Genomic DNA, 16,860 nt, shown 5'->3' on the forward strand with positions numbered 1-16,860 from the left:
GGCATATGCAAAATAACTTACAAGAACAGATTCCTTACAGCTATTGGCTTTTCACTCCTCCGGTTCAACACCTTTTTTTTTTCTACTTTCAAGGTGTAGAAAACCCTATGTAACATTAAAGTGTATGTGAACCCCCTCCTTGTAAAACAACCCTTTCAGTTTAAAATAGAAATGAAAGGCAAAAAAAAATGTGTATAAAATAATCTATACCCTTTTCTCCCCTCCTTCTTTTTTTTTTTTTTTTATAAGTGATCACATACCCTCTGTTCTCAGTTGCATAAGAAGAAACAGCAGCATACTGAACTTCCCAGTAAACGGCTGGGGCGGTGTGTCAGCACCAATCTGATAACTGGAAGAGCTGGAGGAGGAGAAACAGCAGCACACTAATCTTCCCAGTAAATGGCTTGGGCAGTGTGTCAGCACCAGTCTGATAACTGGAAGAGCTGGAGGAGGAGAAACAGCAGCACACTAATCTTCCCAGTAAATGGCTTGAGCAGTGTGTCAGCACCAGTCTAATCATTGGAGAGCAGGCTGAGTTCTCAGCACAGCTAGAGAACTAACTGCACTGAGCTCTCACGCTCAGTGTAGTCAGTTTGTAATAGGAAAGCAAAGGGACTGGCAGGAACACCAGGGATTTCACACAAAGGAATACAAAGAGAACAGGATACTTTTTCATATAAGTACATGATACAGCAGGCACATATCAGGAATATCAAATGTTAGGTCTACATATTCTTTAAAGGAGAAGTACAACCAAAGCTCATTTAGATGTACTTCTATGGATCACAGGAGTGCAGTTCGTTCTGCACTCTTGTGACCTGCTGTCAGCAGACATCACAAAGCCTGTCCAGGCTTGGGAAAGATCACGAAAATGAAGTCAGGATCCACCCACATGCCTGGACCAGCACCCAACCCAGCCTCTCAGCGAGCCGCTGAGAGCCTGAACCAGCTGCTCCCGCCCCCTCCACAGCCCAGCGCTCCAGTGAGGGGGGTCAGAGCAGAGAGCGGTGACTGACAGTCACCAGATCTCTGCTCAGGGAGCCCTGAGAGCCAAGCGATCGGCGGTGTTTGACCGCTCGGTTCTCCAGTGTTAGAGCCGACGGGAGTTAGATGCTGCATCGGATCTAAGATCCACCTAGGCAAGTTTGACTCTGAAAAAAAAAAAAACACACAACCACCCATACTTCTCTTATCTCTTTATGTGACTCAAGCAATTCTGTTAACATAAAAAACAAAACCTAGACTAGATTAAAATTCATGCTGTTATTGCAAAAGTAATTAGTGGAAAACCATCAAATTTTACTCCTTTTTTGCTATAATTCATAATATTACACATGGCACTGCTTTAGGAAAAAAAAAAAAAGCGATGCAGGGATGCGTTTCTATTGCATTGGCTCATTCTAAAATGAATGGACTGCCTTAAAAAATATCTAACCCGAAAAAAAAAAACTAGCTAGCGACCCATCGCTGGTGTCGGGGGGGGGGGGGGACGGACTTGCGACCCATCGCTGGTGTCAGCGGGGGGGGGGGGGGGACTAGCGACCCATCGCTGGTGTCAGCGGGGGGGGACTAGCGACCCATCGCTGGTGTCAGCGGGGGGACTAGCGACCCATTACTGGTCTCAGCGGGGGAATAGTGACCCATTACTGGTCTCAGCGGGGGGACTAGTGAGACCCATTACTGGTGTCAGCGGGGGGACTAGTGACCCATTGTCAGTGGCAGGAACTATGCCTCACTGTTGACAGTGTGAGGAATAATGTCCCAAGTGCCAGATAAAAGCAAGCAAAGGGCCACAGTTTGGAGATCACTGATGTGAGTGTGCGATGTATGTGTGGAGCGCTGCGTAAATGGACGATGCTATTTGGGTACCTTAAATAAATAATAATATAATAGATGAGCATCTTAATGAGACACAATGTACATGGATAGGGATAATTGTAGACACGCACCCACACTCATTCAGGTTGAACTGGATGGACTGGTGTCTTTATTCAACCTTACTAACTATGTAACTGATCTAAAATGATATTTTATTACATCGTAACAAATTTAGACACTGACAGACTTGTTCAGAACATGTTGCGCCTATAAGGCTTCATTCCCGCAAGGCGGATCCGCTGCCATGGAGTCCGCCAGCTCAGCGGGAGATCTCTCCGTTGATCTCCGCTGAGCCGGCGGATGACAGGTCCCTCTCTGCTCACTGAGTGGGGAGGGTCTTGTCGAGCGTCGCTGGTTGCTATGGAGAGATCGCAGGAAAATAGACAGAATGTCCGTTTTCATCAGATCTCAGTCGATCTGCCAGGGACGGATGCGAACGTAGGGCCATCCGCCTGATTTTAGCGGATCGGAAAGGGTCGGATGTCAGCGGACATTCACCGCTGACATCTATCGCTCCATAGACTAACATGGAGCGCCCGTTCAGGTCCGCCGACAAAACTGACAGGCGGGCCTGAACGGTCCGACAGTGCGAAAGGGGCCTAAAACCTCATAAAAGCACATGAATAAGGAAGCTGTGTATTCTTGCAGGTATATGATGAGGGCAGAGCTATACACACTATTGTGTAATGGCAGAGTCTAATAATCTCCAACAATGTGTTTTTGCAAGAGGTTTGTCTCTTAACTGAATCAAATCTAAGTAAACTGTTTTATAATTTTGCCTGTTCAGCCAGTCTTGTTATTTACAGTCAAACACAGTCCAATATATAGTGACTCTGCTTTACCAATCTCTGCGTCTCCTGCTCGCTCATAGACAATGAAACATTGTTCCCCTAGACAGAGCTAGCAATAATTCTCATGTATAAAAGTATCATACAATAAAAAAACGGTCATGGCCCATTCACACCAGCGCATTCTTGGTGTGGTGAAAAAAATAAAAATCCTGCTTGCTGCATTAACGACGAGCTTTCATCAAAACATGCCACATAGAGTTCAATGGTGATACATGTAAAACACACCTAAAATGTACATGACAAAGCTTTTATACTGCAAAGGTGTGAATATAAAGTAAATATAAACGGTTTAGAGATAAGTTGCATGAGCTGTGCCATGGAAATGGTTGTTACTGGCATGCCCATGCAGCGTACAAATCATAAGACCAGCTGAACAGTTGCAAGTCCTTTGGCGGGTAAGGCCGGGTTCACATATGCGTGGCTGCAGTTTCCAGCCTGGGGTCCGCTGCATTCCTGTTCACCGGTTCAGGTGCAATTCAGGTCCGAATTTCTGCCTTAATACCCACCTGAACCGGACCCAAAAACTCACAGGACACTTTTGGAATTTGCACCGCAGCCGCCCCGGACATGTGTGAACCATTTCCATTGAGAGCTGGTCACGCTCGCATTTCATGCAAATTGGATGTGATGAAAAAAGTTCAAACTATATATTTAGCTTTGGTTCTAAAGGCAGAAAGTTTTTTTCACCTCAATGCATTCTCTGCATTAAGATACAAAACTTTTAGCATGCAGCTCCCCCCAGTATACTTACCTGAGCTCAAACTCGATTCAGCAATGTGCACAACAGCATAGGCTCTCTCAGCTTGCTCTCTCCTCATTGGCTCCCACTGCTGTCAATCACTGCCAGTGAGAAGCAGGTGGGGCCGAGCTGTGCTCTGTGTGTCTATAGATAGCAAGCCTGCATGAGTGCTCCATAAGAAGCAGCTTGTTATGGGGGTATTTGGTGGTGGGGAGGAGACCGAGAAGAGGAGGATTGGTGCTGCTCTGTTCAAAATTATTACACAGAGCAGGTAAGTATAACATGCTTGTTTTTTTTTAAAGGAAATGTAAGCCTTTACAAGAAATATGGTGAATGCCATTACCAACACTGATAATACCTAGTTGCCTCTAGGAGTTAAAGTGTTACTAAGCCCAGGACCCTGCATTCACTATATCTGGTCTCCCACAGTACACAGAAATGCAATTATTTTAGTAAATATAAACTGCTAAATACTTTTTCTCATCAGCGGTTAAAGCAATCTTGTGACTTCTATCAGTGTCTGGTTAAAGCTTGTAGGAGGAGTTTTCATTCTTCCCTGATTGTCCTCTGAGGCTGCAGGACCCCTGACCCTCTGTCTGGACAGTGATGATTGGACCTGTGCTGATCACATGCACCCTCCCAAGAAAAAAAAAAACAAACTCTCTAGCAATACACACCAAACTGAGCATGTGCAGCCTGTCCCCAAGGTGCTGTTCTATCAGCAGATAAATTGGGGACAGTGGAAGAAGGGGAGGATCAGAGAAGACAGGATCAAACAGCCTTTTTACACAATGCAGAGGATTAACCCCTTAGGTTCCACAGTGAGTATAACAAGCATGCTTTCCTGCATATACAGACTGATTTTACAGTTGAGGGTTTATTAACACTAAGTCAGAGCTCCAGATCTACATGCCTTTTCTGACTTGAACACTATCAGCTTTCTTAGATCAACATGATAGGCAGACAATTGTTTTTGGAAAATAGATACCAAAGATACCAGACTTTGCCCCAAAGTCCAAATGTTTCCTTTTAAAAAACCCAAATCCACAGGAAATGTGAATCACTTGCAAGTTTCATCCTCCTGCTGACAGCTGCTTCCATCTGAACTAAACCAACTATCATCATTAATATCAACTGGAGCGGAAACATAACAACAGGAAGTAAACATCCAGCAATCTCCTTCCTCCAGTCAAGGCTGAAGAATAGCTGAATGGATAAGACTTGCTGTGTGTGGGATGTGTGATCACTGGAGATGGATTGCTCAAGGCTGATCTCCTGTGTGCCGGCTCTATAACATAACATGATGCAAACAAAAGAGATGGTGATCAGTCTCCGGGGATGTACCAACTGCGCTAAAAATAATCATCTCATTGGGCCGCGCCGTACACATGGCGGTTTTCTTTAACTTTTGATCCTTAAAAACAAATGAACACGCACACCCTACTACCCCTTATAGGTATAAATATATAAACAGCTGGTCATAGATTGGTTTGCTCTGCTTGATTGAATGTGTTTGGCCGGCGTGAGGTTGTGGCTACGCTAGAGATTTTCATAATCCGTTAGTAACCTTTTCTTCACATCAACACACTGCAAGAGAAACACCTGGTAACAAAGAGTTAAAAACACTAACAGGCGATTAAACTCTCCGATGAATACCCAACTCAACAGTCTACCTGCAAAATCAAAGTAATTACAACCTATGTAACTATGTGCTGATAAAGGGCAAGGGATTTATTATACAAGTTAATTTGCCATATGTGGCGCTTCGTCTTTTAATAGGCCTAATAACAACCACACTGTAGCTGGCACAATGCTTCCCCAGAGGAGTTCAACCCAACTACTCCAAATCGCATTGCCTCAAAATAATATATATATATATATCTATCCTGACAATTCAGATTTTATAGTCGTTAACCCCTTCATGACCAAGGATAAAACAAACCTTAACACTTAGTCCCAAATTCTGCAACTTTGACATGTGTTAGTAAGACTGTACAAAATGATTGCAACTACTTTGTGTGAATTTATTTTTTCCCAGGACAATTTTTGCTTTCATTTGGTGGTAAATAATGAAGATCTCCTGATTTTGTTTTTTTTTTTTATTATCAAAGGAAAACTGTTCCAATGTAGTAAAAAAAAAAAACTTTTTTTTTTTTTTATCTAGTTGTATATTTCTTGATATTTTTGTAATTTACCACCAAAGAACTTAAAATAAATTCTCCTGCACCTGAGAATTGCAAGGATACAACATATGTGGATGTTATTTGTTGTTTGTACCCGTAGTAGGGTCCAGAAAAATTTTTGCGCATTTTTTTTTTTTTTTTCTAATCCTACCTAAAACACACTGACATACCTAAAATATACTGACCCCAACCTTTGCCCCTACCTTAAAGTGGATGTAAATCCAATGTCTTCCTTTCTAAACTACTGCCATAGGGGTTATCTATAAGGATATACATGCCTCCTGCATGGATCTTTACCTGTCAAATGTCTCCCCTCTGTCTTTTATGAGACCCGAAAAACTGCAGATTCTGTGGGCTGGGTCTGTTGTCTGGAGCTCGGTGGGTGGAGTCGTGATGTCAGTAGACTCCCCGCCCACCTCTACACTCCCCTTGTCAATATGCATCTTCTCCTGTGTATTTCTTACACTGAACTTCTGCTATGATCTCTAACATCCAGTGAAAAGACAGGAGAGTAACCACATGACTTCAGCATATCAAATCATGCTGAGGTGCGGAACAGCCAATCCTTGCAGAGCTGCTGAAGAAAGGAGTGGGGGAGGGAATTAAAAAATAATGCATGTCTTAGGCTAGTGCACAAGATATGTAAATCACCTGTCACTCACAGCAAGGGGGAGGATTTGACAAAGTTTTTCTCTGTTTGTCAAGTTTTATCTCACTTAACAATAAAAGAGGATTGCTCAGAGATGGATTAACTCTGTGTGACAAGACTTGGCTCAAATGATAGGAAATCTTATACTCTACAGTAGGATATCAAAAATAAAAAAATGTGGGGGGGTTTACATCCACTTTAACCCTAACACTGACCTGGATCTAGCTATTTATGTCTTTATTGTTTTACACTTTGTTTACATGTTTCTCCATAAAAAAAAGAGGAGAAATAAGAAAAACCCCAGCGGCGGGCTGCACTGTGACAACCAATCAGAGGCCATCACAATGATCAGGTACCGGGACAACCAATTCCTGATTATTCAGGGCTCTCTCTGGGTGCCCAGTCTCTGCACAAAACACATAAATGTGGCACCAAAATTTAAAGCCCGCCTCCTGGATGCCACATATACACTCACCGGCCACTTCATTAGGTACACCTAGTACTGGGGTGGACTCTCTTTTTCCTTCAGAACTGTCCTAATTCTTCTTAGCATAGATTCAACGAGGTGTTGGAAACATTCCTCAGAGATTTTGGTCCATAGTGACATGATAACATCACGCAGTTGCTGCAAATTTGTCGGCTGCACATCCATGATGCGAATCTCCAGTTCCACCACATCCCAAAGGTGCTCTATTGGGTGAGATCTGGTGACTGTGGAGGCCATTGGAGTACAGTGATCTCATTGTCATGTTCAAGAAACCAGTAGTGAGATGATTTGAGCTTTGTGACATGGTGCATTATCCTGCTGGAAGGAGCCATCAGAAGATGTGTACATTGTAGTCATAAAGGGATGGACATGGTCAGCAACAATACTCAGGTAGGATGTGGAGTTTAAATGATGTTTAATTGGTACGAAGGGGCCCAAAGTGTGCCAAGAAAATATCCCCCCCCACACCATTACACCACCACCAGCCTGAACCATGGATACAAGGCAGGATGGATCCATGCTTTTATGTTGTTTACGCCAAATTCTGACCCGACCATCTGAATGTTGCAGCTGAAATCCAGACTCATCAGAACAGGCAACGTTTTTCCAAACTTCTATTGTCCAATTTTAGTGATTCTGTGCGAATTCCTCAGTTTCCTGTTCTTAGCCAACAGGAGTGACACCCAGTGTGGCCTTCCGCTGCTGTAGCCCATCTGCTTCAAGGCTTAATGTGTTGTGCGTTCAGAGATGGTATTCTGCATACTTTGGTTGTAACAAGTGGTTATTTGAGTTACTGTTAGTTTTCTATCATTTCAAACCAGTCTGCCCATTCTCCTCTGACATCAACAAGGCATTTTCGTCCACACAACTGCCGCTCACTGGATATTTTCTCTTTTTCTGACTTATCTCTGTAAATCCTAGAGATGGTTGTGTGGGAAAATCCCTGTAGATCAGCAGTTTTTGAAATACTCAGACCAGCCTGTCTGACACCAACAACCATGCCACGTTCAAAAGTCACCTAAATCCCCATTCTGACGCTTGGCTTGAGTTTCAGCAATTCATCTTCACCACGTCTGGATGCCTAAATGCATTGAGTTGCTGTGATTGGCTGATTAGAAATTTGTGTTACCAAACAATTGAACAGGTGTACCTACTAAATTGGTCGGTGAGTGTGTGTCAAAGGGATTAATGAACTAAAGATAAGAACAATACAGGTTGTATACCACTTATTAAAGGGCACTGACAATGTACTGGTACTACAATTCCCTTCTATAGTCAGGGGAGCAGAATCCACAAAGGATTTTTTGTTAAAAATAAGCCAATGAATACACATTATCTAAAGTGATTTAAATATTCAGTTTCCTGTTGAATGAGCCGGTCCCCCGAGTTCTGTGTATGTCAGTGCAAACACACAGCCCCACAGCAAGCCATTCCCCTGCTCTCCCCTCCACCAAGCGGATAGGTGGACAGCTGCTGGCGCTTGTGCGGTTTGTTCCTTGATAATGAATACTCTATTGCATGCTCTTCCTAACAAGAACTTCAGAGAAGCTGCACTGAGGGATCCAGAGCTGTTTAATACTACTTTGTTAGAGCTCCCCAATAACTGCTGAAACGTGGAGTGCAGTATTGGGGACAACTGTCAAATTCTGCACCTACCCAGACACTGAGCCTAGGTTCACATTGGTCCTATTTGGCATGCGATTTGACATATCAAATCGCATGCCAAATCGGCAGCTATTGCTGACTTTGCGGCGCCGCACCGATTCCCAAAAGTAGTTCCTGCACTATTGGTGACTTCGGTTTTGATTTCAATAGACATCTGTGTGTGAACCCACACAGATGTCTGCCAAATCGCCCCCGAAGTCAGACTGCATTGCCAGGTTGAAATGGTACGAGTTCAGCTGAACTTACACGATTTCTAACCCGCAGCAATGTGAACCTGGGCTGAAGTCCAGTTACAAATGTATTACTGGCACAACAGCTTTCTGCATTTGAGAAAATGATGCTAAATGACGTTCTTATTCTCCAAAAATATTCCTTACATATCCACTACTTAATCACCCCATAATTGATTTTATATGAAATCGCTTACTACTATGGTTTTCTGCTTCTTTGTAATGTTCCCTGTGACCTCTCCTTTATCCCCTCACTTCCGTTTCTTTGGAATAACCAGTGCCCCCTAGTGGAGGTCATGTGTACTGCTCTATGCACACTACAAATCCCATAGTCCAGTGGTCATCAACTCCTGTCCTCAGGACCCACTAACAGGCCAGGTTTGCAAGATAACTGAAATACATCACAGGTGATATCATTACGGAGAATAAATGTAGCCACCCACCAACTGGAAGTCAAATCACAGCAGCAAAAAAGGAATTGAGAGATTTGAAACACTAATTTTCTGGCTTATGTTCACACCCATATTTGTGTGTACCAGCGCCTCTCGTTTCATTCTAAATTATGGGAAATAAATAACAACCCAACAGGGACACTAAGCCCCCTCATTAAGGTGACAACAGGTGTGCAAAATCAGGAAATCAAGTGAAGAGATCCCACAAATAGAGTCCCTGAGAGACAGAAGAAAACTGCCCTATGGCTTAACTCTCCAGTATTTACCAATAAAGTATCAGTGTTGGGTTGACTTACCATTTTATTGTAGTGGTAGCCATTTTATTGTAGCCTCTTCTTTTACTGTCTCCACCTACTGGCAATACAGACATGCTTTCTGCCTCCGCTTCTTTCATCCAGTTCTAGGAACGTTGAAGGTAAACTCGGGGAACAAAAACCTCCATTGAAATATATTCCTCAATTTTAAAATAATACAAATCTCTTGTGTGTACACCAAATGCCTTTACAAACCTAGATATCACCTTGTAAACGTTTCAGCGACCTTATCACTCTGCTGCACGTAGCCTTTACAGGGAGCAGAGCTGCGGGAGATACCCAGAAGGCTCCACCCACTACAGGCTGCCTGCAAAAACCTACAAGAGGGGGCGGGGACAGGACCAGTCACCTGGCACATGGAGAGAGAGCAACAGTGGACAGTCTTTATTACAGGAAACTCCTGCATGTAAGAATACACACGCCTCTTGCATTTGGACAAATCATGGAGAATTTGGCTTTATCCCCTTTCCACCCCACCTGCCATAGCCCTTTAACTGGGTCATAAAGAGGGGCAGGACAGACTTCCCGATCACACGACCACTATGATTGGCTGTCAAAGTGGTCACGATTGGGAGCCTGTCTTGCTGGCTCCCAATCATAACTAGAGACTGAGATCTGTCGGTAACAGTTCGATCACTGCACACAGCAATCATGCTCTAAGCACAGAAATCTAATCTCCCATGTCTATGTACATATATACATATGTACAATATCTCACAAAACTGAGTACACCCCTCACATTTTTGTAAATATTTTAATATATCTTTTCATGTGACAACACTGAAGAAATGACACTTTGCTACAATGTAAAGTAGTGAGTGTACAGCTTGTATAAAAGTGTACATTTTCTGTCCCCTCAAAATAACTGAACACACAAACCGCCGGCAACAAAAGTGAGTACACCCCTAAGTGAAAATGTGCAAATTGGGCCCAAAGTGTCAATATTTTGTGTGGCCACCATTTTTTTTCCAGCACTGCCATAACCCTCTTGGTCATGGAGTTCACCAGAGCTTCACAGGTTGCCACTGGAGTCCTCTTCCACTCCTACACGATGACGTTACGGAGCTGGTAGATGTTAGAGACCTTGCGCTTCTCCACCTTCCATTTGAGGATGCCCCACAGATGCTCAATAGGGTTTAGGTCTGGAGACATGCTTGGCCAGTCCATCACCTTTACCCTCAACTTCTTTAGCAAGGTGGTGGTCATCTTGGAGGTGTGTTTGGGGTCATTATGTTGGAATACTGCTCTGCGGCCCAGTCTCTGAAGGGAGGGGGATCATCCTCTGCTTCAGTATGTCACAGTACATGTTGGCATTCATGGTTCCCTCAATGAACTGTAGCTCCCCAGTGCCAGCAGCACTCATGCAGCCCCAGATCATGACACTCCCACCACCATGCTTGACTGTAGGCAAGACACACTTGTCTTTGTACTCCTCAACTGGTTGCCGCCACACATGCTTGACACCATCTGAATCAAATAAGTTTATCTTGGTCTCATCAGACCACAGGACATGGTTCCAGTAATCAATGTCCTTAGTCTGCTTTTCTTCAACAAACTGTTTGCGGGCTTTCTTGTACATCATCTTTAGAAGAGGCTTTGACAGCCATGCAGACCAATTTGATGCAGTGTGATGCAGTTTGGCGTATGGTCTGAGCACTGGCAGGCTGACCCCCCCACCCCTTCAACCTCTGTAGCAATGCTGGCAGCACTCATACGTCTATTTCCCAAAGACAACCTCTGGATATGACGCTGAGCATGTGCACTTAACTTCTTTGGTCGACCATGGCGAGGCCTTTTCTGTGTGGAACCTGTCCTGTTAAACCGCTGTATGGTCTTGGCCACCATGCTGCAGCTGTTTAAGAGTCTTGGCAATCTTCTTATAGCCTAGGCCATCTTTATGTAGCGCAACAATTCTTTTTTTCAGATCTTCAGAGAGTTCTTTTCCATGAGGTGCCATGTTGAACTTCCAGTGACCAGTATGAGAGAGTGAGAGTGATAACACAAAATTTAACAAACCTGCTCCCCATTCACACCTGAGACCTTGTAACACTAACGAGTCACATGACACCAGGGAGGGAAAAAGGATAATTGGGCCCAGTTTGGACATTTTCACTTAGAGGTGTACTCACATTTGATGCCAGCGGTTTAGACATTAATGGCTGTGTGTTTAGATATTTTGAGGGGACAGCAAATTGACATGGTTATACAAGCTGTACAATCACTACTTTACATTGTAGCAAAGTGTAATTTCTTCAGTGTTGTCGTATGAAAAGATATAATAAAATGTTTACAAAAATGTGAGGGGTGTACTCACTTTTGTGAGATACTGTATATACATATGTATGGCGCATAGGAGTTAAAGCCCACCCTCAGGCCATCGCACATATGCCTTACGTGGTTAGCAATAGGGGTCGACCGATTATCGAAGCGGCCGAATACTGGGGGCCGATTTTCACATTTTTCAAATAATTGGTATCGGTCAGAAACTTACCGATATTGGTCAGACCTCTTCCCCCTGTCCTCACGCGGCGCTCGCTGCACCGACATCATCTCTCACCATCAGCCTCAGGCAGGTGACAGTGAGGAACAGAATATCGGTACCTGATATCGGCTATCTGCTTAAAAAGACGGCTGAAAAATTGGTATCGGTACAATGCGTGGGTCATGCAACACTGTACCCAAATGAAACTTTTACCATTTTTGTTCACACAAATAGATCTTTCTTTTGGTTGTATTTACCATCACTGGGTTTTTTAAATTTTTTGCTAAAAGGCCAAAATATTTTGAAAAAAAAAACCCACATTTGTCTTCGTTACGGTTTTCAAATTTTGCAAATAAATAATCTTTCTCTGTAAATTTAAGCCAAAATGTATTCTGCTACATTTAGTGTGTACTAAAGTTATAGAGTCCACAAACTATGGTATAGTTATCTGAAAACTGATCAATCCTGATGTAGTGACGGCCCATCTCATTTCTTGAGACCCCAAAACGCCAGGACAGTACAAATACCCCCAAGTTAGCTTTTTGGAAAGTAGAAAGCCCAAGATATTAAGAGGTATGGCACTTTTTTTTAAGTTTTAATTTTTTGTCACAATTTTTTGGAAAATTAAGGGAAATTTTTTCCCTATGATTGTGTATGTACAATGTACTATGATATACAGTGAATTTCATTGCTAGAAGCAAAACGTTTTTACTTTTTACTGAATGACAGTATGTAGACACTGTGTATTGTTGTGATTGGCCACAGCTAATCACTTGGTACAAATGGGCTGTGATTGGCCCAGTCTGTACCATGTGATCACTGTGACCAAATCACAGCTAACAACACAATTGCATACAATGGCATAAAAGGAAGCCATTCATTGTTTACAACTGTCATGCGATCTGCTGTGATTGGTCACAGCGATCACATGGTACTGGCAGTGAGCCGTCATAGGACGTCCTCCCAGAATAGGAGTCCTGCCCACCTATCATTTTACAGTGGCGCAGGCGGGAAACAGTTAAATAACAAACAGATTTATACTTACCTGGTCTATGCAATGGAATTACAGAGCGGCCTTGAACCCCCCCCCCCCCCCCCCCCCCGGCATTCCTGGCTTCTCCTCTCTGGCATATGTCCCCCACACTAAGCCTCTTCCTACGGGGCACTAATGCGGGCTCGCTCACAAGCCCCACTGCCTGCGTCCGTAGACACAGACACCAGGACTTGGCCCTGCCCCCCACTCTTTCATCACTGGCTTTGATTGACAGAATTGGGAGCCAATAGCTCCCACTGCCTCAGCAAAGCCAGTGAGACCCGGAAGTGAGGGGAGAGAAGAGCTGCAGACAGGCACAGCTCTGGATCCAATAAGGGCTCGGGTAAGTATTTGGGGGAGGGGGGGGTTACTGATGCGCAAACACTGATGTCTAAACATTTTTTACTGCAATAATAATGTTTAGGCTTTATAATCACTTTATGGAACGTCTGCCTGCCATGTGTAAGTGTTGGCTCGGATTCATACATACAGCGCACTACGTGTAGACAGGAGGGTCAGCCTGATTAGAAACTAACCCAAATGAATCGGATTCAAAATGAAAGAACCTTCTTTTAGGCTGTTAAACTGATTCCTTTTCTGCCGCCTTTTAAAGCTCGATTTTCCTAAACTCCATTACTTCCAGAAGCCCTGTGACAAATGGAGTGCGGGAAGTTATTTGGCTGTGAAACGCTTGAATTAAATTTTAATTTTACTCAAGCTATGTCTGGCATATTCCTGATCCCTGCACTTAAGTTGAGAGTCTTGATGGCATTTGATACTGAAAAACCTAGCAAATGATTTTCTGATGATGTGTAAACAGGGCCATGTGTGATAAAACAGGAGGTAATGGAGTGTGACACAATTAGGCTAAATAAACAGTGACTCGGGATTCTTCATTCTAAGTGCTCTGTGATGTTATGCTTCAACTGCGTTTATACCGAAAAAAACACATAATTCTGTTTACTGTCACACAGCTGATAATAGGCACAGAGTCTGAAAACACTACTACAAAATAAGATAATATGTGCCGCCCACCACAGTCACACTTAATATCCTCATTCTTCAAAAATAATCCATACACATCCACTACTTCAAGTGGAACTTCAGCTTAAAGGAGACGTTTCGTTTTATGCCCTCCCCCCTACTGTTCTACTTTTGGCGTTTTTTTTTTGTGGGGAGGTGCGGGTACCTGGTTTAGACAGGTACTCGCGCTGTCACTTCCGGTCAGATTGCCACAGCGGATCCACCAGTTCACCTCCCCCCCCGCCCGCAACCTTCTGGGACACATCACAGGTCCCAGAAGACTGCAGGACCATTCACAAACGCAGCAAGGCTCAGGCATGCACAATGGGCAGCTGCCTATGAAGCTACAAGGAATCACAGCTGGTTGCCCACGCTAAACATGCTGCCACCGGGGACCCGAAGACTGGCAATAAATAGTTCTGGTGAGAACGGCGCTGGACCCCTGGACAGGTGAGGTATTATAAAAGATTTATAAAAGGTAAAAACAGAGAACTGTTCTTGGTTTGCAGTACCTGTGTAGCTATAGAGGAAACTATTTCGATAAGGCAGATAAGCAACCTTCAGTGTTGTGCTTTCCAGACCCCTCTATGCTCTTCACAAGATGTGGAATATGTGAGCAGTTAGGTCAGTTGGATGACAATGATTGTCCATGTATGCTGGGTCAACATTGTTATCTGGCTCCACAAACAGCAAACTGTTGTCTCCTGGAGTGAAGTCACCAAAGCCGCAAAACTGCCAGGCAACCAGAAAGCATGACGTAAGCCATTTAAAAATCAGTTGGTTAATAAGATTAGTTTTTATTGACGTGGACACAACCTGCCTGCTAGGGCCCCATATCCAGGGTCCAGGTAAAGCTGTGGCATGCAAAATCACACCGCAAGGAGGGAGCTTACATGATGATCACATTATGGGAAACGTGTATGGAAAGCACATGGAGGCTGCTGTTGCTGACGTTTTTCTAAAAATGCAAGTTACATATCTGGCTGACCTCAATACTTTGAGGTACTGATCTGGAATGAGTATGCAGAGATGGGAGTTCTGACTTGATTTTGACTTTATAGTTGGCATGCTTGTATTCAGTCAATGACTCAAAGTTGAAGTCTAAAGCTGGCCATACACAACTTTTTTTTTCTGGTTGAACGAAAAAAAACCAAAAAAACTAACAGATGACTTCTCCATCCACACAAAAACGCAGTGAATGGGGGGTTTTGCCATGCTGGGAACTGCATTCCGACATTGACACCCACTACTGTCAGAATACATTGATCAGTGGCTGCAGCCATTGATTGTCCACATTTTTCCCAACATGTTCCAAACCAAGGCCTCCATGCTAGACCTGATGAATTTCAGTGTATGGCCAGCTTGAAGGTTACGTCAGCTAGATCCTTTGGGGCTCAGTAGAAACAGAGGACTTTCCTTGTAGGTCAGCAAGACTTCTATGGGGCTCTGCTGAAAAAAAAAAAGAGGACTCACTACCTGGGAACCTCCTGGAGGCTGCTGTTGGATCAAGGTAAGTATGCATCTCCGAGGAAGGTGGTATGGGACTGGTTAGAATAGCTTAAAGGAGCAAAAAGGGACTTCATTTAATAACCAAAACTTTCAACCTGTCATTTAAAAAAACACAAGTTTAAAGTGGAACTCTCTCCCAATCAACATTATTTTTAGTCCTTATGCTGCTGGCATTAGTAAATAGACAGGAAAGTATATCATATTTACTTGTTTAAAACTTTTTTTACATTTTTTCAGTTACTTTATGGGTTCTTGTCTAGGCAAATGATGTCATACATCCCATGAGTTTCAGGAGTGGAGGAGAGGAGGGGAGGGGTTTTCTCAGCTAAGCACACTCTCCTGCATACATGCTTGAGCTAAATGCAGATGGATTCCAGGAAGTTAATGCAACATGAATCATTTGCCCTTACTCAAGATGGCCACAGCCAGAAAAGCTAGGGAGTGGTTTTTCAAAGTGATTTTACTGTTTTTGGTTTATGGCGCTCAGGTGCAGTGAAGATCCGCTTTAAAATCCATTAGTTGGTGTGGGGATCTTATTTTTGACCCTGCACTGTTGAGGACTTTATATATGGCCTACAACTGATTTTCTAGACACTATGGGCCTCGCACTTGAAGGGCTTACAAAGGAAATTTGCATAGACACCCCCACGTACCAATGAGAGTCTTTTTTTTTTTTTTTTTTTTCAAGCTTCTATTTCATTAAGTTTTGGCATGATAGAGAAACCACAAGCTCCCAGCTCTGCCTTCCTGTCTTTTAAAATTTTAATTTTACACTATGGACAGAGCTGAGGCTGTCAATCACTGTGCCCTCCCGTCACCATTTTTTTCTTGGTGTCAGGAAAACTCATCAGAAGTGACTCCTGTTTATATCAGAGAAACGAGGCAGTGGACAGAAATGACACTTAGGCCTCATTCACACGAGGCGGATCCGTTTAGCGAAGTCCTCCGGCTCAGCAAGAGATCGTTCTTTTGATCTCCACTGAGCCGGCAGATGACAGGTCCGTCTCTGCTCACTAAGCAGGGAGGGGCCTGTCAGAGCGCCGCTGATTCCTATGGAGAGATCGAATGTATCTACATACATCTGTTTTTAGTGGATCGGATGGCAGACGGGTGTCAGTGGACACACCTCCGCTGACATCCGTCTCCCCATAGGAGTCAATGGATGGCCCTCTCGGATCCGCCTGAAAAACGGACACTTGCTGTGTGAAAGGGGCCTTAGTGCTCTGGATTGAGACAAGTTCACATTATAGAGAGATATACTTTGTTCATATTTCATGTCTGAGGTTTACAACCACTTTAACGATCAGTGTTTAGTGGAATCACCATTTATAGACATAACTGAAAAACCTACGTGAATGTTCTTGT

General features: G+C 43.6%; 1 protein-coding gene across 1 annotated transcript in view; it reads right to left on the reverse strand.

The window, feature by feature from the left end:
* Positions 1-16,860, reverse strand: part of BRF1 (BRF1 general transcription factor IIIB subunit) — a 643,919-nt gene that overhangs the window by 336,419 nt on the left and 290,640 nt on the right. The window lies entirely within an intron of this gene.

Source organism: Aquarana catesbeiana, linkage group LG13 (genome assembly GCF_042186555.1).
Source record: "Aquarana catesbeiana isolate 2022-GZ linkage group LG13, ASM4218655v1, whole genome shotgun sequence".
Classification (NCBI taxonomy): domain Eukaryota; kingdom Metazoa; phylum Chordata; class Amphibia; order Anura; family Ranidae; genus Aquarana; species Aquarana catesbeiana.